Here is a 26,802-nt window from a genome sequence, read left to right on the forward strand (position 1 = left end):
CACAAAGGACCCCGGTAAAGCCTTAACAGGCTGTCGGGGCAAGTGCTGTTAGCGAGCAGCACGGTGAGTGGCCAGCACCACGCCCGACCGCCTTTGTCTCCCCAGTGGCGATGTTTACACACCGCACCAGGTACTCATTGGAGGCTGAGTCGACCTTAGGAAGGCCCAGGATCGGTTCAGATAATCGTAACTGGTGTTGGCCGTGAGCGAGAATCTAACTCAGGTTGCCGGGTTCGTAGTGCAGCGTGGTAACCGTGACACTATCGCTCCCCACATGAATACATTATGCACACACGGGCATTGATGTAACACGATGTGTGGCACATCTGCTAGGGCAAATACCTTCCCGCACATCGGCCAATAACACTGTGGCTTTAACAGGAGAAATAAAACATCATAGGTGCCGTTTCTGGCAACGGGCCTCCTGCATAACAAACACCCATTGAATGGATTGGCCAAAAAACCCCAATGCGTGATCCACTTGAGATGAGGTTTTGGGGACTCGGTGAGCCCACTCTCGTGCGCCAATAATCGACGCATGTCTCCCAAGTTGCTCGGAGCTACTTTCATCATCCGTCCGTGTTCTTGAGACTTCTAGCCGGCTGCAGGTGTCGCCTTATTTTTATTACACGCTTTCATTTAACTCACTCTGTCTGTTGTTGTTGTTATCGTTGTTGTATCCTCAAATCTTGTAACTGAATTTTAACCAACTTCCCAATGTGGTATCGACTGCAAACTTGATATACTTATGTCATACTGATGACAATACTATATTTTATCATAAAAAAGAAAATATATATATTTTAAAACATAATTTTTTATATGTTATGTTTTGGCTTGGCTCTAATTGTTCACGGTCAACTGACGTTATGGAAAGCTTTGGGGCCACTTCCTGGAGTCGTGGAGTTCTGCCATTACTATCACATTTCATAAAAGCGTGTTTTAAAAACAAATTTTTTAAAAATATTACTCATTGTTTGGTTCTCACGAAAGTTTACAATCAACTTGCGAAACGTCGACATGCGTGGTGGGGGTGTTTTTGTTTTGTTTGTTGTTAACCCCAAGCCTTTATTAACGAATGGAGAAACACTTCAATGCCTTAGGCTGCTGGCCTGGTTGTCTTGGTTTGCCATTGTCTCCGGCACGGAATGTTTGGCGAAGCCGAGTCGCGAGCCTGGGGCTGGCTTGAGATGAGTGACGGCTCTCCCGGTTACGAACCCTGCGGCCCCTGTCGCGAAACGCCCCCCCCCCCATAACACCCCCCCACCCCCCGTCTGTTATTCTGTCTCGTTTTGACACAAGTAGTAAAACATCAATAAAAATTGTTGGACCACACTTTTGCTTCAAGCGGTTTTTCTTTTTTCTTCCGAGGGACGTTCTCTCTCCTCTGTCTATAAGTTTGACTGCGTGAATAATAGTAACTTACGGCCCCATTTTCTTGGTTCTTTCGGTAAAGTCACGTAGAAGGGAAGTAATAAAATAATAAAAATAAAACATAATAAAATAATTCTCACGACGTTTCGGCCACAACGCAAGCAGCCGTCCTCAGCTTGATCCTCTTGTGGCCGAAACGTCGTGAGAATTATTTTCTTTTATTTTTATTATTTTATTATGTTTTGTTTTTATTATTGTATTACTTCCCTTCTACGTGACTTTACCGAAAGAACCAAGAAGATGAATCCCTGCAGTCACGAAAGCTTTAAATCGAAACTTACGGCCCGTTTGCCATTCCACTGCTGGATGAAGGCCTAAGCACACGCCATTTCAGTAATGGGGGTTATCAGCCGTGCAGTTACAAAACATATCTTAGTGGTGATGTCTGTATGTGTGGGCCTTAATAGGTGCCACTCGCTAACAGCACTCGCCCCAACAGTCTGTTAAGGCTATACAGGTGATATCCGTCTCATGCTACTATAAATATGTACTGTGTTTAAATTTCGATTTAAAGCTTTCGTGACTGCAGGGATTCATCTTCTTAGTTCTTTCGGTAAAGTCACGTAGAGAAACAACTAAACATTTTTATCATTTTATTATTTCCCTTCTACGTGACTTTACCGAAAGAACCAAGAAGATATGTACTGTGTGGCAAGGGTTGGGGGATCACCTAAAGATTTGTGAAATTCGCAAGCCCACTGAGCTGCAGGTGGCAGCACAGCTGTCTGTGGGAGCCACGGTCCAGGGATGTTAACTATCTCACCTGGTATGAAGGAGGTCGTGGGTTCGATCCCGAGCCCTGGCAATCCCTATATATTTGGAGTTTGCGTGTCTCTTTCTCTCTCTGTGGTCGCTCAGAGTATTTGGCTGCTATACATTTCCACGCGATAAGCCACTTCGTTGAACTATCATTTGTGGCCAGGCCACTTCTGAAAAGGGCTAGTAAAATAAAATAAACTTTAAAATAGTAAAAAAATAGACCTTCAGCGTTATTCCCGCCTGTGTGTGGAGATTCTCCGGTCTCTCCCATTCCCTCCCCACGGTAACCCAAACCCATCCTCAATGGATACATATTCAAAAGACGCCAGTGTAGGACTGTCCTTCAAATAAAACGTGAGACTCGGGGAAGATATTCTGGATAAATGACGTGACTGCATCGTCATCGCCATCACATGCTGCACTGCCCTCTGCTGCCCACCATGGAGATCCGCAGCAGCCTATAACAACCTGCTATTATCGGCTGCGCTTTAACCCATATCCTTATTTGTTTGCGTATTAGTACAGTGGTTGATGTTGAAACATTCTGAAGTCTAGTTTTGTCATTTGTGCTACGATCAATCTGAAGTTTTTTTTCTTATTACATTTTAGCTTTGAATAAACATTGATTCAGATTTACAACACAGTATTTGCAGTTCCTCGCGTGCGGGATGTTCTAGCTCTGATTGCTGCTTACTTTACGTCGCCGTAGTTTTTGCTTTTGCCATTTTGGTGACCCAGGTCGTTATTCTTGCAAGCGAGGCTCATCCTGATCCATTGATTTCGCACCCCGGTTAAGCGAAGTTAACGTGACACTTTTAATGCCATGGACTCACGTAGACCCACAGACTCATACAGAGACCCACAAACTCACACAGAGACCCAAAGACTCACACAGAGCCCCACAGACTCGCATAGAGACCAATAGACTCACACAGAGACTCACAGACTCGCATAGAGACCCACAGACTCACACAGAGCCCCACAGACTCGCATAGAGACCAATAGACTCACACAGAGACTCACAGACTCGCATAGAGACCCACAAACTCACACAGAGACTCACATACTCACACAGAGACCCGCAGACTCACACAGAGACCCACAGATTCACACAGAGACCCACAGACTCACACAGAGACCCACAGATTCACACAGAGACCCACAGACTCACACAGAGACTCACAGACTCGCATAGAGACCCACAGACTCACACAGAGACCCACATACTCACGCAGAGACCCGCAGACTCACACAGAGACCCACAGATTCACACAGAGACCCACAGACTCACACAGAGACCCATAGACTCACATAGATTGAAAACTCATTTCTTTAGAACTTATTTTCGTGTGTTTAGTTTGTTGCCGTCCCCCCCACCTCCAATTAGCACGGTTGGCTACGTACGGTGCGAAAGAAGTTCATACACACAATGCACGGTGCTGAACCCATCCCTAACTGTGCTATCGGACAAAATATCCGCTCACCGGGCGGACGAACGCATTCCCGACCCCAAGAAATGACGGCGGGTATGAGCAAGAGAAAACAAACATTGTTTTCGTAAAGTTTAAGCTCGGCGTGTTGGCGTGCAGGATCTGACGTGAGACCGGACTCATTCCGGGCGATTTGCCCAACATTATACGAACGATGTCCCTACGTGTTACGAATTTCAGTTCAGAGGACGCGTCCGTTCGCTGTCCGGGCGAGCCCTTGACACGAGCGCAATGCCACCACCGCCCTTGTCAGGACAGGAGTGGGGGCATCTCACGAACAAAACCCTCAGCGAGTCACCCGGCGAAGTGAACAGCGCTCGCTCCCACGTGCCGTCACGCCGAGCGAGAGAGATAAACAGCGCAACCCACGCAGCCTCGAGTGAACAGCAGCAGCAGTAGCAGCACGTCCAGCCGACTCCCAACTGGTAGTAGCCGGTTACCCACACACTCACCCCGTGATATGAACAGGTACGACCCGCCCAACACAATGTAATGGGCCACACTCACCCTATGCTATGAATCAGATACTACCCACCCAGCTCAATGTATGGGGGTCACACTCGCCATGTGCTATGAACAGCTACGACCCACCTAGCACAATGTATAGGGCCACACCCTATGCTCTGAATCAGCTACTACCCACCCAGCGCAATGTATGGGGGTCACACTCGCCATGTGCTATGAACAGCGACTACCCACCCAGCACAATGTATAGGGCCACACCCTATGCTCTGAATCAGCTACTACCCACCCAGCGCAATGTATGGGGGTCACACTCGCCATGTGCTATGAACAGCGACTACCCACCCAGCACAATGTATAGGGCCACACCCTATGCTCTGAATCAGCTACTACCCACCCAGTGCTACACATCAGTGGCACTAACCTAGTGAGTGTGTCACTGAGTGACACTTTTATTTAACCATGAGGGTCCATTCGGGTTCATCTTTTCTTGTAAGTGACCATATCAATCTTGCCAAAGTTGCACCGCAAATTCTGGCCAATGCAAAACAGAACATTTTACAATGACAAAGATCCCACGTATAGCCTTGAACAGACTGTTGGGGAAGGTGTGATGTTAGCGAGTAGCACATACGAGGCTTGCACGGGTGGGTAGCAGCACGCTCGACCGTCTTCGTTTCTCCAGTGCTGCCGTGTACACATCGCACCAGGCACTCATTTATGGTTGAGTCGATCTAGTGGAGGCCCAGGTCGCCGGAATTGCAGCGCAGTGTGCTAACCACGACGCCGCCGCTCCCCACACAGTGCCACATCCAGGCACCCCCCCCACTCACCCACCCCTCTCTGTGTTAAGGACCGCGTGCAGAGTAAGTGCGTACGCGGCAATCGTACAGACGAGGTGCGGCCAGCAGTAGGCTCATCTCGACAAGGCGCAGATACCGTAGATACCACAGCGATCAGATTGGCAGGCGCTCTCAATGAAACTGTTGCTATGCTATGCTCGAGTTGCACCACGAAATCCTTCCACCCCGCACCTTTGATTAGCACGGTTGGCTACGTACGTTGCGAAAGAAGTTCAACAAACAAGCGTCCAAATGAAAACCTGTGAATGCTGTGTGGGCTGGTGGAGTTGTTGCTGGCACGGTGTGCGATGCTTTATCGAGTCGGAATTTATCCAATTTATTCCAGCGAATTTACGAAGAGGGTCACAGCTGGATGTGATGCAGTTGATTCTGCAAGGAAAAAACGGGAGGAGGGGAAGAGGAAAGAAATCTTTGATTGGTTTTCATCGTCGTCTTTTGTACGGCTGCTGTAGATGGCAGAGCAACAACTACAATTTCACATTCAGGTGGTCAAGCTCAGCAGATCACCCCATCAGGAGCAGCGGTGTGTATCGCTGTGATGTCCCCTTCGTATTTGTGGATAGGGCAGGTCGCTTCTGAAAAAGATATCTAAATAGCTCAGTTGGCTTTAGCTGGTTAAAAAAGCACAAATAGTAAATAGTTTATTAGTTTATAGACCGTCAACTCACAACGCTTGAGAACTTTTATTGACTCGGCAGCTGAAACCTGGATTAGAACTCAGTCTCTCAACGGTGGCAGCCTTGTGTCTCACAATGGTGACACATGTCGCCACGGTCAGTACATCGCGTCATGGCGCGTTTGTGCAGGTAACTGTCCTAGACGATTAATGAATGCATGAACATTCCTTGCGTTTAAAACAACACGGAGAGAAAAAAAACGCGGAAAAAGCACTCGGCCTTTGCGCATTTTGCAAACAAAAACAAACCCATCAGCAGTTCCCGACGAAGTGCATTGTGGTCCTGTTGTCGGAATTCACTCACGAAATAACCGTGAACAAATGTGACCGACCGACGGGCACTATATGTCTGTTGCTATCATGGTTTTGTCGTCACGTTTACAGAGCTGAGCATCGGACGTGCCTTGGCAGCCACTCCCAGAGCATTCACGGTTCTCCTGGAATGTGTGTCTGTGTGTCTAAGGAGTTATTTCCTGCCAGCTGAGTGAGCCACAGGGCCCATCCACGGGTGCGATCAGAGGCAGCCACTTGCCTCACGTTCCAAAACAAAGCCGAGAATCCTGCACCCCGGTCTGGCGTTTGCTGATTCGGAGGTGACGGATGTATGTTGCACCGTCTACCGTAACCGGTCACCTGACCAGCTGGTCCAGGTGTACAACGAGCGGCTCGCAATCGTAAGGTTGCGAGTTCAAATCCTGGTTGCGGGTCAACTCAGCCCATCGTGACCTCCGTGGGACAATGGGGAATTCGACAGTGGTTGTGTCTTCTGGATTACACTCGGCCCCGGCCATAGTAATGCGGAATGTCCACCACTGGCTCATGTCTGTAAACGTGACGTCACACGCGCACTGCCTCAACCTTCATTTGAGCGGGGAACCACCGTGACGTTGACTGTTTGTGGACGCAGGGGCGCAAATAAATATTGACATTTCTAGAAGAAGTTCTGAGCACGCGGCGCGAAACGTCCGGCGGTGCCGCACAACAACACGCTGGACAACTCCAAAAACCTGCGCGGTAGAACGGTCAACTCTCGATTATCTGGGGTTGATCTGTGTGCTGGTGGGGGGGGGGGATACAATATAAAAATACCAATAATGCAAAACCACGTGGAGAACAGGCTTCAAAATCACGTCCACTATTTCACCTTCGTACGACGGACGGAGGCAACGAAGGTGAGGATGGAGACTGCGTCGTCCATTCTCAGGGGCCCTCCATAAATGACGTCACGTACCTAGGGTGGGGGGGGAGGTCAGACATTTATGACGATGTGTGACGAGGGGGGGGGGGGGTTGAAAAATGGACGTCACATCAAAAATGCGCAACTTCAAATAAATATAGCAAACACGTTCTGCTTAATTAAATAGACTTTTCAATAAATGTATTCTCCTTCAACATCAGAGTGCAGCGCCACATTAATACGCACTACAATGACAATAGTTTACAGCGATTTGAAGCATGTTTAAATTTTTGGGGTTGGGGGGGCAGAGCTTTGTGACGTCATATTTGAGGGGGGGGGGGTCTGACTTTTTGTGACGCCGTGTGACGATGGCGGGGGTGGGTCAAAAATCGTCCACAATCGCGTGACGTCATTTATGGACGGCCCCTTATCGCTTCCGAGCAGCAGTTGCTCTACTCGCCGATGCGTTTGCGGTCACGTGTGCACAGGGTCACTGACCCCCCCCCCCCCCCCGACGAGGGAGCTGGAGCAGTTCGCAACGAAACCAGCACTCGCGCTTATAATATAAATATTTATATATCGTATTAAGGACAGTTAATCCGCAACCCGGACAGGCAATCAAGAGCTGCCTGTAGGGACAAGGTGCACGATGTTCCAGTTTAGGGTGTGGGTGGCCCAGGTGGCTGTGTGACTCAAGGGGCTATGGCCGAGCTGGCACCCATAAATTGTCGGTTCCAATCTGGACAAATACTTTACGGTTTGCGGGCTCTTGGTGGTCTCAACCCTCCTACCCATCAATTACTACACAAAACAAAAAAGCGAAACTTGATTCTCGATTTCGATTTAAAGCTTTCGTGACTGCAGGGATTCATCTTCTTGGTTCTTTCGGTAAAGTCACGTAGAAGGGAAATAATAAAATAATACAAATAAAACATAATAAAATACAATTGTCACGACGTTTCGGCCACAACGCAAGCAGACCGTCCTCAGGTGAAGAACAGGTCTGTCGGAAAGACGCTGTCTTTCCGACAGACCTGTTCTTCACCTGAGGATGGCTGCGTGACTTTACCGAAAGAGCCAAGAAGTTGATTCTCGATATTCATAAAATTCCAGCGTAGTCCTGCCAACGGACGTCGTTTGATGTTCTCGCTGCTGAATGCCTTCCTGGCCATGCGAGAAGGTGTCCCGACTTGCTGCGTACAAAAGGGCGATTAAAGGGACCTCAGATGCATAGTTTCGTGACATGCTCTTCCAGAAGGCTGTGTTCGAATGTGGTGTGCTCCACCTCATTTCGTGAGTGTTCCGAACGGGAATTTCTTCATCTCGCAATGCGATGCCTGTCGCACCATCTGTAATGTATTTCGGGGATTTTAAAAAAAGTTATACTTTTCCTCAATGTTTACTTTCGATTGTGCTTTTGGTGTGATATTGTGGGACAAACCAATTTTTTGGATCTTCACAGACAGCAGCGCACTCCTTCATGGTCCTCAGAAGTGGAAATCACAGAGCTACTGCTGAGATACATTTAAGTAGGGCGCAGCACTTTCCCACCCACCCCGACACCGAGACTGTCCATCGCAAGACAGTACAACTAAACTCGTTTAATTATTACAGCTGGGAATTACACAAATGAAATGCTGATCCACATTTTACGTGATGGCTTTTTTTGTGTGCCGACATTTGTGTCGGGGTTGAGACCACCAACTCGCTACACTTGAGAACGCGATTGAAGCAAATGCTACTTGCCTGGATTCGAACCCAGAATCTCAGAGGTGCTAGGTTTAGCACTCTGACCTTTGAGTCACCGCAGCCACCTAAAAATATATATAGTTGAATCATTGTTAATGTACCAGGCAATTGCTCTGTATGGATATAGACTTTTGATTACAGGAATGAAAAACAATCACCGCGCAACTATCACCAGATCTCAAGGAGTGTAAACTGCAATGCACATACTAAGTCACTAACAATGGCCATCATTCACTACTGTGGGGCCTTGGTATTACCGTGGCGTCTGCGCCAGGATGGAGGGCACGTTGAGGTCACGTGACTGTGGCAACGGTTCACTGACGGGGCAAGCCTGAGACAGACCCAGGTGTTATGGGTGTGTAAGCACGTCAGCACCATCTCTAGCAGTCCATCTCACCAGCGCTGATGTTCACCGTATCGCAAGACGTACTCATATAAGTCGACGTAAATGAAGTCCGATACCCTTTGCCATTGGTTGCATGTGCACGACCGGGAACCGGATAGGAGCGTGACACGGTGTACGAATCACAACAACACCGTGCGTGCGCGTGTGTGCGTGCGTTCATTGAGTTTAAAACAACACGGAGACAAAAAAACGTGGAAAAAGCACTCGGCCTTTGCGCATTTTGCAAACAAAAACAAATCCATCAGCAGTTCTCGACGAAGTGCATTGTGGTCCTCTTGTCTGAGTTCACTTACGAAATAACCGTGAACAAATGCGCACCGCGCTACGAACCCGGCCACTCGAGTTTGATTCTCAGCCGCGGCCAACACCAATGACGAATACCTAAACCGGTCCTGGCCCTCACCTCGGTTGATTCAGCCTTAAACGAGGACATGGTGCAGTGTGCAAACATCACCACTGGGCGTGGTGCTGGCCACCTACCCTCTTGTGCGCTCTGTCGGCCTTCACAGGTGGGACGTTGGGTGGTGCAGGGCCCATCCCAGCAACGCTTTAGTGCCGGCTTTGCTGCGAACGCAGTTAAAAAAACAACACAAAACGTGTATGTTGAACTTCTTTCGCACTGTACGTAGCCAACCGTGCAAATTGGTGGTGTGGGGGAAGGACAACAAACTAAACACAACACCAATCAGTTCAAACTGAATGCGTTTTCAATCTAGATTTGAAAGTGCATAGCTCCAGTGGCTTCCTAATATCGGAAGAGCGTTCCAGACGGCCACAGACGTCCATCTGAACGCGCGCAATGCAGTGACCGTCTTTGAATCACGCAGCTTCTGTGCATTATGCAAGCACCATCAGCAGTTCCTGAACAAGTACATTGCGGTCCGCTTGCCTTATGTTACTATCAATGTAAATTGGAGCAGATGTGATGGACTGACATACTTAGTAGGACTCACTAAAATTGAGAACCCCGATGCATTCACAGCCATCCTATTCCACAATGTCAGCGGGTATTACCAGTTCAGCACTCTGATATATTGAGACACAATTCCTATGATCACCGTTACATTGTTTTTATCGCTTTATTTTGGTGATTTCGAAAACGTATGGTTGAGCCAAGTATAGAATTAGCCTGATAACTTTAATCTAAATCGTCTTGTGGTTGTTATTGATCGACTTGTACCCCACTGGGATTTTTGCACACAGAGTTGATATACGGTGCTTTTTTTCTGGAAGACTTTGCTGTTTTTTCCTTGATTTTTCTGTTGCGCGTCGTCACTTTAAGATGTTCTTTGTTCATGTGTTTGGTTGTTGCGGTTGCACCCGAGTCAAGAGCCGCATGGCTCACAGGGCTATACCTAATGAATGAAACTGAAATGACAAAAACTGAAATCTCTTGAGACACCTAACCACTCTGCAGATGCGCACGTGAAATGGGTTATTTAAGAATGAAGTGTGCCAATGACGAGAAAGCCTGGCATAAGGGAAAGGTGGCGCAGGCTGGAAAACCAAAATTAATCGGCACAGTCGAGTCACCCATTGCGCTCGCTGCTGTGAAGTCTGCCAATGGGGACCATATTACTGGTAGGAACCTCCTGGTTACACCAGCCCACAGGGGAGGTTTGTGTCCGTCCGTCCGTCGTGGATCCAAAAATGGGAGGGGTGGGGCTGGGTGGAGAGGGGAGGGTGGGGCTGGGTGGGGGGGTGGGAGGGTGGGGCTGGGTGGGGAGGGGCTGGTCACCCCGTGGTGCCCTTATAAAACTCAACGTTTAACCTACTCACGCCGGCTTGTGCCCGCCCTCACAGTCGGGCATATTTGCGGAATACACCACGCCGCCGTTGACCCTGGCCATTGACCGAGCAACCCAACGTTTCTACCAGCTCCCTCCGCAGGAATGTGTTATGTGTGTGGAATCTTCCCACCCCCGCACTCTGCCAATGCGGGGTCTCACACATTGTGGTTTCATTTTAAACAGACAAGAATATCTTCCGTAATAGGAGTTGGTGGTGTACGTTTCTGAACATCAACTGCATTCCAGCTTCAATTCACACACCCCCACAAAACCAAGCAAGAGGTGTTCTCAATTCCTGTCACGAGTACTCAAGCAGAAGTCAAACCAAGCACTGTTTTTTGGGTTAGATCGCGAAAACATATAAATGTGTCGTTAAACCCGCCACCACCCGACACAGCCAACTAGTAAGGGCTTTCACGTAAACAGAACGTCGCCAATTCATCACTAGTACAGCACACCGGTGTGTTGGAGAGCAAAGCCACAACATTTACAATTCGAATACGACGTTTCGTCAGCGAAGAATATCTTCACTGAGATTGTCAATGCATGCATGTTGAACTTATTTCGCACTGTACGTAGTCGACCGCGCTCATCGGAGGTGTGAACAGTCATTGTGAAGACAACGGGATCAAGAGGGAGGCAAGCGAACGACAGACAACGCACGTTTCGCGCTGAGTCCGTGCTTCGGACATCGGGGGTCAGTTGTTGAAAAAAAGCGCTGCACTTTTGGCACAGAGTTCCGTCTCGCAAAAAAAGTCGCTGTCGGATATGAATGCGAAACGTTTCCAAGTCCCTTCAGAACAGAAAATGAATGCCTTGATGTCATGGAACAGAATGGAAAATGAGTCGTGGCGCAATTACAGGATTATAGGAGAACAAAAACTGTTGCAAAGAAAAAAAAAACACCTGTGATTTTCTTTTTTGCACGACGATGGATAAAGTGCAGGTGATGCGCTCTTTCCTCGCACGCGTTTCATGCCGCCCCCCTCCACCCCATCCCTGAAAACGAACAGGTCTCGCGAATGATACCCAGTTACGAATGGCCACGTTGTGAAAACAAAACTCTCAAACGAGAACTTTGCACAACGTTTGCCTCTCGCAAGAGTAGATTCCAACTCGTTGGCCACACACACAGACACACAGAGACACACGCGGGTGATCTTGCTAAGTGTCACGCGTAATTGCCGAGTGTCTGCCTAGGATACGGGGGGGGGGGGGGGGAATGGGGGGGGGGCTCCATTGCGGCCGCGCTGGAAGCCGTCCTTGCAAGGGGAGCCGCATGCCTCTGCAGAACCGGGCGGCAGGGAAGCCACTAATTTTAGCGGTCGGGAGAAAAGCTGATTTTGTCTTTGAGTGCCGGCCAAATCAAAGGCTTAGGCGCGCGATTACCCGTTGGGCATGGCTGGACCAGTCTGTGAGTTTTGGCTGGGCAAGGATCGCCATGGAAACCGAATCATGGTCAGGACGGGTAAAGAGAGCATAGCAGGAGAAGGCGGTGGGGGGGGGGACTTCTCCAAGCCGGACTAGCCGAAATAAAACAAAAAGGCTGTTTGTAATTGTAACAGACGGATAACGGAGAACTCCCCCCCGGCACATGCCGCCCGTGGTGGCGAGATGCTAACTCCCTCGCCCGGTACACAGGACGGCGTGGGGTCCATCCTGACCCTGACGCCTGCTGTAGATTTGGAGATGTAATGCTCTCCCCGTGGTTGCGTGGATTTTCTCCGGGTCTTTCGGTTTCCCCTCCACATTTATTAACACGCCTTTAGAGTATTTGGCTGCTATACATTATCCACGCGACAAGCCACTTCGTTGAGCTATCATTTGTGGCCTATGTTGCTTGTTATGTAGCTCAGTGGGCCTTACCTGGTAAGATAAAATCTCGATTTAAAGCTTTCGTGACTGCAGGGATTCATCTTCTTGGTTCTTTCGGTAAAGTCACGTAGAATGGAAATAATAAAATTATAAAATAAAACATAATACAATAATTCTCACGACGTTTCGGCCACAACGCAAGCAGCCGTCCTCATGTGGAGAACAGGTCTGTCGTGGAGACAGTGTCTCCACGACAGACGGCGTTGTGGCCGAAACGTCGTGAGAATTATTTGATTATGTTTTATTTTATTATTTTATTATTTCCATTCTACGTGACTTTACCGAAAGAACCAAGAAGAAGAGAAAACCTATTTAATAGTTCAGTTGAATGTATCTTAACACCTGTTTTATTGCCAAAAAGGGTAAAACCTATTCTTATTTTTTTTATACAGTCTAATGTATGTTGTACTTCTTTCGCACCGTACGTAGCCAACCGTGCTAATCGGAGGTGCAGAAGTTGAGGCACGGAGCGAGGCCAAAGTGGCGATTGGAAGGACCCCAGTTGGCCGGCCTCGCCACGCCCGGCTGCGCCACATCGAGTCGGCCACGGGCCTCTCTGCTCCGTGGCACGGACTGCTGCTGCTGCTGCCGCTGCCGGTGTGAGTGACCGACTGTGGTGGAGGGCACGATGACGCCGTGCCAGTCACGTGCTGCTGTACTCGTTGGGAAGTCAAAGCTGCATCCGTTGGGTAGAGTGCGAGCACATGGGCATGGAGGAAAATCAGTCGGCTGCTCATTTGCCGCCCGCCTGTCCACATGCGCACCGGCCGGGTGGCTCGGCGGTGAAGCGAGCGCCTCGCAGTCAGAAGGCTTGCGAGTTCAACTCCCTCGTTGGGAGATGACTCAGCCCATAATCCCTCCAAGGGCCGATAAAATATGTACCGCGTTGTGAGAAAGGCAAGAGCGGTTGTCCTACTGGCTGTGAACGGGAGATGCTCGTACGCGCGAGACATCACTCGGGACTGTTTGGACATCTGAAGCGCGTTTCGTCGACGCAGTGCTGGACCGGGAGGGTGGGGGGGAGGGTGCGAGTATCGTGGGGGTTATGTTTGAGCATTCTTCACACCGGTCACCGCCGATCGGTGAAGGCGGCGACAGCCTCACGGGGGGGGGGGGGGGGGGACAAACTCACCCGGGCGGCAGCCCCCGCCGCACGCGACCACTCGCCCAGCCGCCGCCACCAAACTCCCGGCGATAATCGCCCTCTGCTCTGGCGGTCTTTCGGAGTGCCGCCCTGTTCAGTGGGATTAAACGAAACGGCGGCGACGGCGTTGGCGGCCACCTGAGCGAGCTTGCGACCTCACCCCACCTCCCTCCACCCCCCGCGCGCTCCCTCGCGGTCGCTCCTCCGCCCCACGCCAGGATCAGGGAGCTAGACGGTGGCTCAGCGCCGCGTCTGGCGCAGCTGGTGGGTGTGCAGGCGGTGCAACTGCGCCCGCGGGCCAGATGAGGCTCAGGTGAAGTGCCGGTGGTTGGGGAGGGGGTGTAAAATTGGACGAGGGGGCATCTATCTTCTTGGTTCTTTCGGTAAAGTCACGTAGAATGGAAATAATAAAATAATAAAAATTAAACATTAAATAATTCTCACGACGTTTCGGCCACAACGCAAGAGCGGTTGTCCTACTGGAGAACAGGTCTGTCGAGGAGACTCTGTCTCCTCGACAGACCTGTTCTCCACCTGAGGACGGCTACTTGCGTTGTGGCCGAAACGTCGTGAGAATAATTTTATTATGTTTTATTTTTATTATTTTATTATTTCCATTCTACGTGACTTTACCGAAAGAACCAAGAAGATGAATCCCTGCAGTCACGAAAGCTTTAAATCGGAGGGGGCATCTATTTTATTCTTTGTACAGTGGCCCACTCCAGCCACTCGCTACACCGCATGGAACCCATAGACTTACAGAGGGGCAATGACTCACGTATGGACCCACGCGCTCACTGAGAGAGGCACAGGCTTACATCGAGACCAGGAGATGCAAATAGTAGACTCACGGAGATGAGAAGGGAGAGGTGGGAGAATGAATAGAGGGGAGTACAGCGAGATGAGAGAGGAGAGGTAGGTGAGTACGTGGTGGGGGGGAGGGGTGTACAGCGAGTTGAGAGGGGAGATGTAGGTGAGTGCGTGGGAGGTAGTACAGCGAGTTGAGAGGGGAGAGGTAGGTGAGTGCGTGGTGGTGGGGAGGGGTGTATAGCGAGACGAGAGGGGAGAGGTAGGCATGGGTGAGTCCACGAGGGGTATGACGACGAGTGCGGTGAGCGCGATGTTGAAGCCGATCTGGGTCTGGATTCGGAGGCGGCTTGCAGGGACGTGAGGAATGCGCGAGGTCTGGACTCAGCCCGCCGCCGTCGTCGTCGGGACGAGCAACGCGCGCGCAGATGTGGCTATGAATCTGGTGTTAGCACCACCAACGCGATAATTATTGCTCTTTGGTTCTTTCGGTAAAGTCACGTATAAAGATAAAATATTAAATTAAATAATAGCATACGACGTTTCGATTGCAACACAAGCAATCATCATCAGGTATAAATGAAATAGCAACAAAAAATCTAACCAGAAAACTATAGACAGACATATAAGCAGACAGATATCACCAAGATACACAGAGAAAGAGTAACACAGGCACAGAGAGGGAGATCGTCTATGTGGCGAGGCCTTAAATAGACAATCGAAACGTCGTATGTTATTATTAAATTTGTGTTATTTAATTTATTATTTTATCTTTATACGTGACTTTACCGAAAGAACCAAAGAGTAATTCCTGCAGTCACGAAAGCTCCAAATTCAAGAGCGATAATTATTATCAACGCAACGTCATGGCAACCGCGCATTCGCCTGTGCGGTCCGAGGGTTGAGATCAGAGGTTGACAGAGGTCCTCCGCCCAGCAACAAGTCAGCGCGCACGCGTTTTGTGCGCGCGCGCGTGCGTGTGTGTCATTGTTATGGCTACAGGGGAAAGCGTATAAGTAAAACCAATAAACATCCGGAAATTCTTACTCATCATGGGCTTTAAACAACAACAAAAAAGAGACAAACCTCACACGCAGCACGTAGGAAGAATATTTGGGAATGTGTGCAGGTTCGGTCATCGGCGGTGGTGTCACGACACGTGGAGGGCTCGTCACGTTCGTGGTTCTTTCGGTAAAGTCACGTAGACAGAAAACACAAATCAAAAATTAAAAGCAAAAAAAAACCCCACCACGTTTCGATCGCAACGCAAGCGCCGGTGATGCGCGCCCCATCCCGACATAGACCCCCCGCAAGCTAAGCAGGTGCTGGGCCTGGTCTGTGATGGGATGGGTGGCTGCCCCGACCACCACCCTTCATAAAACAGGTGCGGTCGGAGTTCGCACTCCCTCCTTGAAGCCGCTCCTCCGGCTCGCTCCAACGCCCTTCGACGTAGGGACGCAGAAACGCGGCTGATCGATATCAAGCTATCAATTCCGGTAAAGTCACATTTCCAGTAAAGTCACGTGACTTTACCGAAAGTACCAAAAGATGAATCCCTGCAGTTACGAAAGCTTTAAATCTATCAATACCGGTTCAGTGATTCTGCACTTGCTCTATTATTATAGCACTATACTGCCTTCAACTTTTATGAACGACTGGGTGTTTAAGGTTAGCGATCTGTCGTATTATCTGGCTGTATAGCAAGTGAAAAAGTACAATTACTTTACTATGCGAGTACATTTTTTGTGTTTTAATATTTGTGTTTTTGTTGTTGTAAACGTTTTATAACAACATACAGTGAGGGAAAAAAGTATTTGATTCCCTGCTGATTTTGTACGTTTGCCCACTGACAAAGAAATGATCAGTCTATGATTTTAATGGTAGGTTTATTTGAACAGTGAGAGACAGAATAACAACAAAAAAATCAAAAATGTTATACATTGATTTGCATTTTAATGAGGGAAATAAGTATTTGACCCCCTCTCAATCAGAAAGATTTCTGGCTCCCATGTGTATTTTATACAGGTAACAAGCTGTATAAAAGAAATCGGCGACGCGGTGAGATCGCATCCATCGTTCAGCATTTCATAGACAGTAGGGGCAAGTGCTGTTAGCGAGTAGCAACCTATGAAGGCCGGAACGGCACACGAGGTGGTGGGTGGCCAGCAACCACGCGCCCGACCGCCTTTGTCTCCCCAGCGGCGACGTTCACGCCATCCGCACCAGGAACTTGTTCGAGGCCGAGTCCGACCCCAGGCGAGGCCCACGACCGGTTCAGATAAATCGCCACTGGGCGTCGGGCCCGCCCCCGCCCTCCGGGGTCGCCGGGTTCGTAGCGCAGCGCGCGTCGCCGCCACATCGCCAGTGCGCGTTGGACGCTAAATCTCAATCGCGCTTCGCTTTCTGCGGCCCTCGGTCTCGCTTTGTTCCCAGGGCGGCCGCGGTCAGGCCGAGTCCACGGCCGGCACCAAGCAGACGCGCGCGCCCCCCGTTCTCGAGCCTCTCCGCCACGTGCAGCGGCGAATGAGGAAGAAGCAGCAGCGGGCTACACTGTAACCGGCGCGGATTGTTGTCTTATTCTTCGTCGTCTTCTTCTTATTGGGTTCATCGGGCCTCCTATTCGCGCAAATATCGTGGGGGGGGGGGGGGGGTCACGGTCACGAAGGCGACGTGGCCATTCCGGAACCCTCACAGCGCAGGAGCGAGTCATCTCCCCCCCCACCCACATCGCCTGCCCCCCACCGTGTGAAACGGATGGCCTGCGGAAGGCGATGTCACATAACTGCTTCCGAGACCCCGTTCGAGTGACCTCGTATCTGCGCTCGGGGGGGGGGGGGGTGCCGACATCGATACCGTGAATACACTACGTTTCTTCTACCCAACCGGGAATGTTTTGCCAAGTTCTACGATGGCGAGTCGACTGGACTGAGAGCGACTTCTCGCCACTACACTTCGAGAACGCCGCTCAATGACACGCGACTGAAACTCGGACCGCACACCCTGGGGGCTCAGTCGACGCCACTGGCCACCTCGATACAGCGCAAAAGTGAAGCCTTCAATAACCACCAGAGCATGCAGTTTAGCCCTGCCCGGCCGCGTGAAACGTTCATGCCAAAGTGCATTCGTCGTGCAGGAATGCAATTCAGTGCAGCAGATGGGGGGGGAGGGACTTTCAGAACAAGGCGAGAGCCCGACGCAGATAACAGATAACAGTCGTCACAAATGTCCGCATTCCTGTTCCATCCATTCGTGTAATGATCGTGACCTTTGAAATGACCTTTGAAAGGACCCTTGAAATGCACAGAACGACCACCGTCGGGGGGCTCCGAGTCTCCCATCGTGCAACGTAGCCCCGCGTACGATGGATAATAACGCACCAACCCCAACATCCATGCGCGCCACGCCCCTGCGGATTAGATCTACCGGTGGCTTCTGGGAATTTCGGGCGAGGTGTGGACTTTTTTTTTTAGGGGGAGACGTGGTTGAGTGTTGTGGCGGGGGTGTGTAAGCGTTGTTGTTCGTAAAGACCCGGGCGTGGGAGGGGGGGAATTTGGGCGTGGTGTGCGTGGGTGTTGAATGAGGTGGTGGTGGTGGGTGGTGCGGGTAGGGGTGTTGTGGTTGGGGGCGAGGTGGCACACGGTGGGATGAAGAAGAATGAAGTGAAGGGGTGCGGTTGCCGTGTACGGGGTGTGGTGGTTGGGGCTTTTCACTCTTTATTTATTTTGCCAGGTGAGGCCCACTGAACTGTGTCGCTTTTTTTCAGAAGCGACCTGGCCACAAACGATCGCTCAACGACGTGGCTCATCGCGCGGAAATGTATCGCGGCCGAATACTCCAAGCGCACGCAACGTTGATGCTGAATGTGGGTGGTGGTGGGGGGGGCGGAGGACCCGGAGAAAAAAATCCACGCGATCACGGAGATAGAGAGACACGCAAACTCCAAATATACAGCAGCAGGCGTCAGCGTCGGGGTCGGACCCACGACCTCCTGTATACCAGGCGAGTGAGTTAACATCTCCTAGCCACCGTGATGATGGTAAAGAGAGAGACACGCAAACTCCAAATATACAGCAGCAGGCGTCAGCGTCTGGGTCGAACCCACGACCTCCTGTACACCAGGCGAGGTAGTTGACATCTCCTAGCCACCGTGATGATGGTAAGAGAGAGACACGCAAACTCCAAATATACAGCAGCAGGCGTCAGCGTCGGGGTCGGACCCACGACCTCCTGTATACCAGGCGAGGGAGTTAACATCTCCTAGCCACCGTGATGATGGTAAGAGAGAGACACGCAAACTCCAAATATACAGCAGCAGGCGTCAGCGTCGGGGTCGAACCTACGACCTCCTGTACACGAGGCGACATCTCGCCGCCGAGGGTTTGGCCTCCACGAAGACGCTGTCGTTGTCTAAGCAGGGAGAGGGAGCGCAGGCTTCACATGGAGGGGCATAGCAGGGCCGCCCAGGGATTCCAGTTAACTGTCTCCCCTGCAGCGAATGTACGATTGAACACGCTGACATTCTATTTGCTTCATTGCCACACTTTTATTTTTGCTCTTGTCATTTTGGTGAGACCAAAGTCACTTTTGCAAATGAGCCTCATCCTCGCCTCTCGAGTTCTCAGCCAGTTAAAGAAAATGAACTTGGCTTGAAGATCTGGCATCGAAAAACTGAACCCACCTTAGGCGCTGCATAACTTTACAACGGAGACGCAATGAGAAGCACTGCGGTAACGCCACCGGTGCAGGACAGAAGGAAGGAAGGGAGGTAGGGAGGGGAAGAAGGTCAACGATTAGACGGGAGGATGCGGTGGAACGAGATGTACGGAAGATGGATGTGACTCGAGAAGAGGCACGGAGTATGTATGTTAAACATATTTCGCACCGTACGTAGCCAGCAGTGCTAAACAAACTAAAGATATAGAGCAGTTCTCAACAAACCCCGTTTTCAATCCAGATTCAAAAGTGCGTAGCTCCAATGGATCCCTAATATCGGAAGGAAGAGCGTTCCAGACGGCCGCACAAGTGCGATGCAGTCATCGTCTTTGTTCGATGGCTGGAGTAGAAGCACGCGGAGAAAAAAAATCATTGATGAGTCGACCCCAATACAATGGTGGGACATCTGGCTTCAAAGAAGTTGTTCCTGAATCAAACGCTGAACCCAACAACTTCCAGAAGCTTTTCCAGCCATGCTGCTGTTGTGCGGGAATTCTCGTTACCGTCATCCTTTCCCCCATCTCCTCCTGTCACTGGCTGCCCCCTGCTCACACGTGGTGTAGGCCTTGCCGAGGTGCATCCGTTTATCAGGTTGAATTACACTCCCAGACGTTACCTTCATTGTCCCATAACTCGCAACGATCGAGGCTATTAAGAGTGTTTCAGAGGAACTCCATCAGCAGTGTTTCACAAGCGCAAATCATTGAAAAAAAACCTACACCACACTGCCTGATAGCAGACACATCCTATGAGCGCGGTTGGCTACGTACTGTGTGAAAGAAGGCCCAACACACATACAGACCGACAAATGTAGGCCGTGAAAACGGACCATCGCCCCAACTGTCAATCTTGAGTTTATTTTTGCCACGAGCATTGTTCATAATGAGTGTGGCGAGCTTTGTTTGATTTCGCTGAAGAATGTACAACGGTGGCTTTAGCGCAAGCTCAGGCGCAACACAGAACACGATTTTACACTGGCATTGTGCTCTCTGCAGCGAATTCATTCATGAATCCGTCCGTCCGTTGTGAAGACATTCCACCCAGTGGCGTGGCTATTGAGTGTTTGTGCAGGGTGGGGCGTGGGGGGGGGCCTTGCACCGTAGACAGGATGGGGGGCCCAGGTGCCAGGTTTGTGGGGGGATTGGGGTGACACAGAGGGCCTCATTTCATTCCTTGCAGCGGGGGGCTCACATGTCAACCATCGATTGCACCAAAACATTATTATCGTTGTCACGATCCACGAGCTGAACAGAGACGAGCAACTCAGTCATTTATTTTTTTCAAGTAAATTAGTAAATACATTTATCCACCGCCCCCGCCCACCGCCCTCACCCCCCTCCTCAAATATTCCATGACACTGCACCGGGTCGCGGGCACATGACTCTCCAGCTCAGTTGTGATGACTATCAAAATGCCTCGCGGGCACAGCGGCGGTGGTGCGTGGCAATAGCAGCGTGAAAGCCCCATGCGAGTGATGGACTCGATGACTCCCCCGTCCATCGACACACCTGCTGGAACCTCCGGCCACACCCAGGAATGTTAAGAAAAAAAAACGCGAGGCTCCAGTTCGTGCGCTACGACGAAGAGTCATTGCCAATAAACGTCGCCTATGAAATGTTTTTTGTGCCTTTCAGCACAACGGTGTTTACATACCGCGCCAGGTACAGGTATTGGTGCGGTGTGTAAACATCGACAGCGTGAAAGAGTCGTCTGCTGGGTGTGGTTCTGGCCACAACACCGGCCTTCATAGGTGTGCTCGCTAACAGCCCCTTGCCCCAACAGCCCGTGGAAGGCTATACCGGGGGTGGGGGGCGTTTGTCGTGTGGGCCGTGAAAGATGCACGCACGATGGGCAACAGCCGCATTATTTTCATTCGTTAAAACAACAAAATTCGACGCCGTAAGGAATGCCATACTGCAATTCAATTTCGTGCATGAAACAAAGTTCGTGCTACAACAGGAGACAAAGACCCCCCCCCCCTCCGCCCACACACACACCTCGTGTAGCTCACACAGGCTGCTGGGTGGTGTAAGTGCTTGTCGCGAGCAGCACATGTGGTGCCCAACGTGGCGTACGAATGAGTGGGTGGCCAGCAACCACGGCCTGTCGGTCGCATTCGTCTCCGTAGTGGCGATGTTCACACAGCACACCAGTGACTCGTTTGAGGCTGAGTCGAACTGGGGAAGGGACCAATGGCCAGTTTATAGAATCGTCACTGGTCTTGGCCGTGAGCGGGAATCGAAAATTGATTCGACGGGTTCGTAGCGCGGCGCGCTAACCTGCTACACGACCGCTCCCCACGTTACGACCACACTGAGACACGATCTAGTCCCTCTTTGTAGGGGACATTTTGCGGGTGAATGTAGCGGCCTCTGGTGGCTGCAGGGGGGGGTCACAATTAATCTCTGACTCCGAGCGTGTGAATCGGAAAACGTAAAATCTTGCGCAATAATTGACGCATGAAATTGTGAGGTCATCGCATCTACGATAATTTATCGAAGCATCCGCTATGAACTCTGATGACCAGTGTTCTCGAATGTGTTTGCGAAGAGAATATTCCAGGTTAGGCGAGACAGCCTGCTAATGGGATCTTCACACTAACCCCAAGATCAAAGGCACTAATTGTAATCATTATGTAAGCGTAGGTGTACGTCATGCTCACAGAATCTCTCATGTGCCAGTGTACCATTGGCAATTTTTCCTTTCGTACAAAATAAAAAGTATAACCTGGAAACATAGAAACTTCTAGAAATTATCCGCAAAGGGACACAAATGATTGTGGATTCAGTCTAAAGACTCAGAGGTCAGAGCACTAAGCTAGCACTTTTAGGACCCTGGGCTTATATATAGATGTATGTTGAACTTCTGTTGCACCGTACGTAGCCAACCGTGCTAATGGGAGGTGCGGGGGAAGGACAACAAGCAAAACAGAAAAAAACTGTTTTAAATAATTCTAGATTTGAAGTTTTCGTGACTGCAAGGATCCATACTCTTTGTTGTTTTTACCTAAAAAACCAAAGAGTATGTTTTAAATAAATTAGCTCTTCAAAGAGTTGGCTTCAGTCTCAACCTGTGGTCACCCAATGATTGTACAATAAACCCCATCACAACCAAATTCGGTTCTGCACTTAAAAAATTTGACCAAAACTCCCGCCTCAGACGTACACATCTGGAGTCATCTGTTGTGTGCGTCATCGTCACTGGAGGGAGTTCCAAGCAGATGGCACCTCCGATTATCACGGTTGGCTACGTACGGTGCGAAAGAAGTTCTACATATGTGCATAATGGGAGTCCTGGCAAGGCTACATTTGGCAGTAGACCGGCCTTTGGCTGTCCTGTACTCGACGATATATGTTACATATTCTTGGTTCTTTCGGTAAAGTCACGTGAGAAGGGAAATAATATATTTGTATTATTTTATTATTTCCCTTCTACGTGACTTTACCGAAAGAACCAAGAATATGAATCCCTGCAGTCACGAAATCTTTAAATCAAAATTTAGATATGTTACGTCGATGAGAATGTTCATGCCCGCGTATATGTATCGAACTTCTTTAGCGCCGTACGTAGCCAACCGTGCGAATCGGCTTGACTGTCACGCGACGATTCTGACTGTCTTGTGCGGCGGGTTGGGAGAGTGCCGCTTGTGATATCCGAGCCGTGGCAGGGGGGCGGGAGGGGGTAGATTTCCGTCCGTCTCGTGAAGTGACGGCAGAAAGCACGATCGGTATAAAGCTGGCAGGAGCAAGACAGGGAAAAGAAGAGACCACACAGACAATGGACATCAAACACACACACGTCTGACTTGAAAGGCCTCACGAGCTCGAAAATCGTTTGAAAGTCGTTGTCTCACCTGGCGCAAAGGTCCAATATTTGTATTAGCTGCCCACCCACCCCCCGGTGATCTCATTGCCCGCACCAAATAAATAGCCCCGGAGGGCCGTCTTGGCTTACACTGGAACACGGCACGAACACAATAAACAGAAACTACCGCGCGACTCTTCTAGAGTTACTGTTTAATCTAAAAATTATATCCGTGTATTAATGATATGCAACGACAATAACAACAAAACAACCCCCCTCTCTCCCCAAGCAGTGGTCAGTAAGGTGATGCTGAGCCAATCTTGCCTTGGTGTAGTGTGCGCCTACCTCATCGTCACACAAAGCCTGCGCTGCTCCGTGCGACATTGACGCAGACACAATGCCACCGTCTCCAATGTTACTCGCTTCGTTGCGGCCCAATCTTTTCTTTAACCCTCCTCCCCCCCACCCCTCCCCCGTTGCTTTTGAATTAAAGCTGCAGTTTTACACCGTGACTCTTTCACACCTCTGCCGCAGTGAAAAGTGGCGATGATCCCACGCTTCGTTGGCTTCCACTGAGAGACAGGTGGGCTGGAGGCACTTGGGCGATGGGAACACATCCAAATTTGAGACGTATTGGAATTCATCCAGCAGTGGATAAGGGCATAGACGACGATGATGAGGATGATGGAGTGTGGAGGGACATTAAAGTGAGAAACGGGAAGATAGAGACTGAGATCAGAGAACAAATCCTAAATAACGAAAGGCAATGTTCCTTTTCGATTGAAAACTTTCGTGACTGCAGGGATTCATATTCTTGGTTCTTTCGGTAAAGTCGCGTAGGAGGGAAATAATAAAATAAAACATAATAAAAATGCTTCACCTGTGGACGGCTGCTTGCGTTGTGGCCGAAACGTCGTGAGCATTTTTTTTATTAGGTTTTATCTTTATTATTTTATTATTTCCCTTCTACGTGACTTTACCGAAAGAACTAAGAATATGACGTTGTTCCTCTCTCAGGAGTGAATAGGCCACAGGCGGTGATGATGCATGGAGGGATGTACGCTTGTCGTTACACCGAGAAACGGCAAGAGGAAGGGCATGTAGGTGAAGCATTCTTATCGAGTGTGAACAAGCATTGGCCGACGCGCTGAAGCGGGGACACGCATACATAACTCTGCGTTATCTTCTCGACCATTTACTTGATGTGTAATGATCCTCTGTTGAGTGACAGAATTTCAGAAGGGACGCAGCCGTCAGTTACTCAAGTCGCATGCTGGTGGATGATTTAAAAACTGATTTACCCAGGAAACACCGCATGAAGTGAACCATGGGTCTTGAATTGTGAGTTGTCGTCATTATGATCGTCAAGGCTCTCAATGGTTTCGCCCCACGATATTTGCAGGAACTGATCTATTATTCACAATCCAACGTGGTTCCTGAGATCTTTGGATCGCCTCCTCCTAGGCATTCCGAAGTCAAGGTTCGTTTATTGGCCGAAAATATCTTCATATGTAGTGGACCGCAGAGCCTGCGTCATTTTTGGCGCCGCATTACCGCGTGGCCGTGATGAATGTAGTGCGGTCACGTGACGCATTTTCAAAATTCATAGCACTCTTGGAAAGCATCGCTTAAATATATATATCTTAAAATATCTACGCTTTCAGGCGGCAAAAAAGCAAGCCGATACTTGACATTAAATTGTAACTGTTACAGGGGGCCCACCTTTATCCCCTAGGCAGGATAAAACTGTGATGAAACTTCTAATAGTTACATCACCAGAGCTCCTGTGGCCCTCACCTGCACGTAGCCTTTGCCGATGTCAGCTACGAATGCGATAAACAATGTACCCGTGATTACACCATTGGAACCTCATTTGCCAGTAAAAAATATTATAATTGGTTTATTACCCTTCTATCTGGCAACAAAACTGACACCTGTGAGACTAGGCTCTAAGGAAAGCTGTCTCGGGTGTGGACCAATCAACTTCAACGACAGTGCATATATTATCAGAGTTATGTTTTTTGTTTGCATTATGGCTGCAGGTATTGTGGTCTATGCAAACATGACTCCTTGTAAAAAAGGTGTCAATTTTGTTGCCAGATAGAAGGGTAAAAAAACAATTCTCTGTACCCGTGTTTGTTTACGTTTTCAAAATCAAGACGTTCCGCATTACGTTGGGGGGGGGGGGGGGAGGTGTGGACGATGCATCGGTTCACACGTGTAAGATTAATGCTTTTTTGTTTCCAAATGTGACCATCTTGTAAGTACTGTGGTGGGTTCAACACGTGGCCTCGTCAGGCTCTCGAGGCGTTACCATCTGGGGAGGCAAAGGCGGCTGACTCGGCATGGTACTGGCCACACCACCCTCTCGTACGCAGTTCTGACATTAATAGATAATCACCAACAGCCGTGGCCTCAAAAGCCTGACAAGATTACACGGGAGATCTTTGTCGATGTCTGTGTGTAGATGCTTGGTCTCAGCGGTGTCAAGATCGACCTCTGTGGAGGAGGAGGAGGAGGCTCGTGGAGGACGCTACTGGGCAGTTGGAAGCAGTCGCCCTCCAATGAAAAAGCAGGGCAAGAGGATCGACGCTCACAACAACGAGCGGAGCGCGGGCGGCATAAGGGCAGCGAGACGGCACAGTGTGGGGGGGGGGGCACAGGTGGTGCATCTGCCGGCCCATGTCAGTGAACTCATAACACCTGGATCTTACCTGTCACCTACAGCCGAGCATTCGGCACTTCACGTGAAAGCCTCAAAGTCCACCTAGCCTGGTACAAGCGCCGTGGTGATGTCACCGCTCCTATGTAGCGAATGACGGTTGCTATTTTGTGTGTGAGCACAGTGGTTAGCGCGCTGCGCTACGAACGCGGCGACCCCAGTTCCATTCCCGCTCACGGGCCAACACCAGTGACGATTATCTGAACCGGTCCTGGGCCTCCCCTAGGCCGACTCAGCGTCAAATGAGTACCTGGTGCGGTGCGTAAACATCGCCACTGGGGAGACAGTGGCCAGAACGGCACACGAGGGGGTGGGTGGTGGTCAGCGCCCACCCCCTCGTGTGCCGTTCCGGCCTAAAAGTTTCTTGAGGCTAAACGGGGGATCTTTGTCTGGTATATGGGCGCACGTTTTCACTAGATGCTCGCCAACGGCACTTGCCCCAGCAGCCGTTGTGAGCTACACGGGGCATCTTCTTCTTTGTGCAATCCCCCCACCCCCACCTCGGTGCCGACATTGCCGCACAATGCACACGCGGAGACGTCATTGTTTGGTTTCCACGGAGACGGCGCCATCACAACAGACCGCGTGGAATCTACCCATCACCCTGCGAAAATTTCCTCTTTTTTTGTTGTTGCAATCTACCATTTGCAACCTGCGTCGAGACAGAGACGGAGAGTCGATGCCAGAGCAACGAAGCTGCAATTTCACATTGACGTGGGGTCAAGTCCAGCGGAGTTGCTTCGCCGTGATGTCTTCTTCGTGTTTGCGGATCGGGGCATTGCGTCGGTGTACGTTGTACGGTCTGTTCTGGATGACCACAGTCGCATACTGGATCATTTTTTTAAAATTTATTTTCCATTCGTGCGTAAGGTATCCCGCATCTGCTGCCACGACGGTTTGTGCAGTGGATGCGGTTTAGGGTGAATCGTGA

The sequence above is a fragment of the Lampetra planeri genome, chromosome 21 (assembly GCF_965212315.1).
Source record: "Lampetra planeri chromosome 21, kcLamPlan1.2.h2, whole genome shotgun sequence".
In the NCBI taxonomy this organism is placed as follows: domain Eukaryota; kingdom Metazoa; phylum Chordata; class Hyperoartia; order Petromyzontiformes; family Petromyzontidae; genus Lampetra; species Lampetra planeri.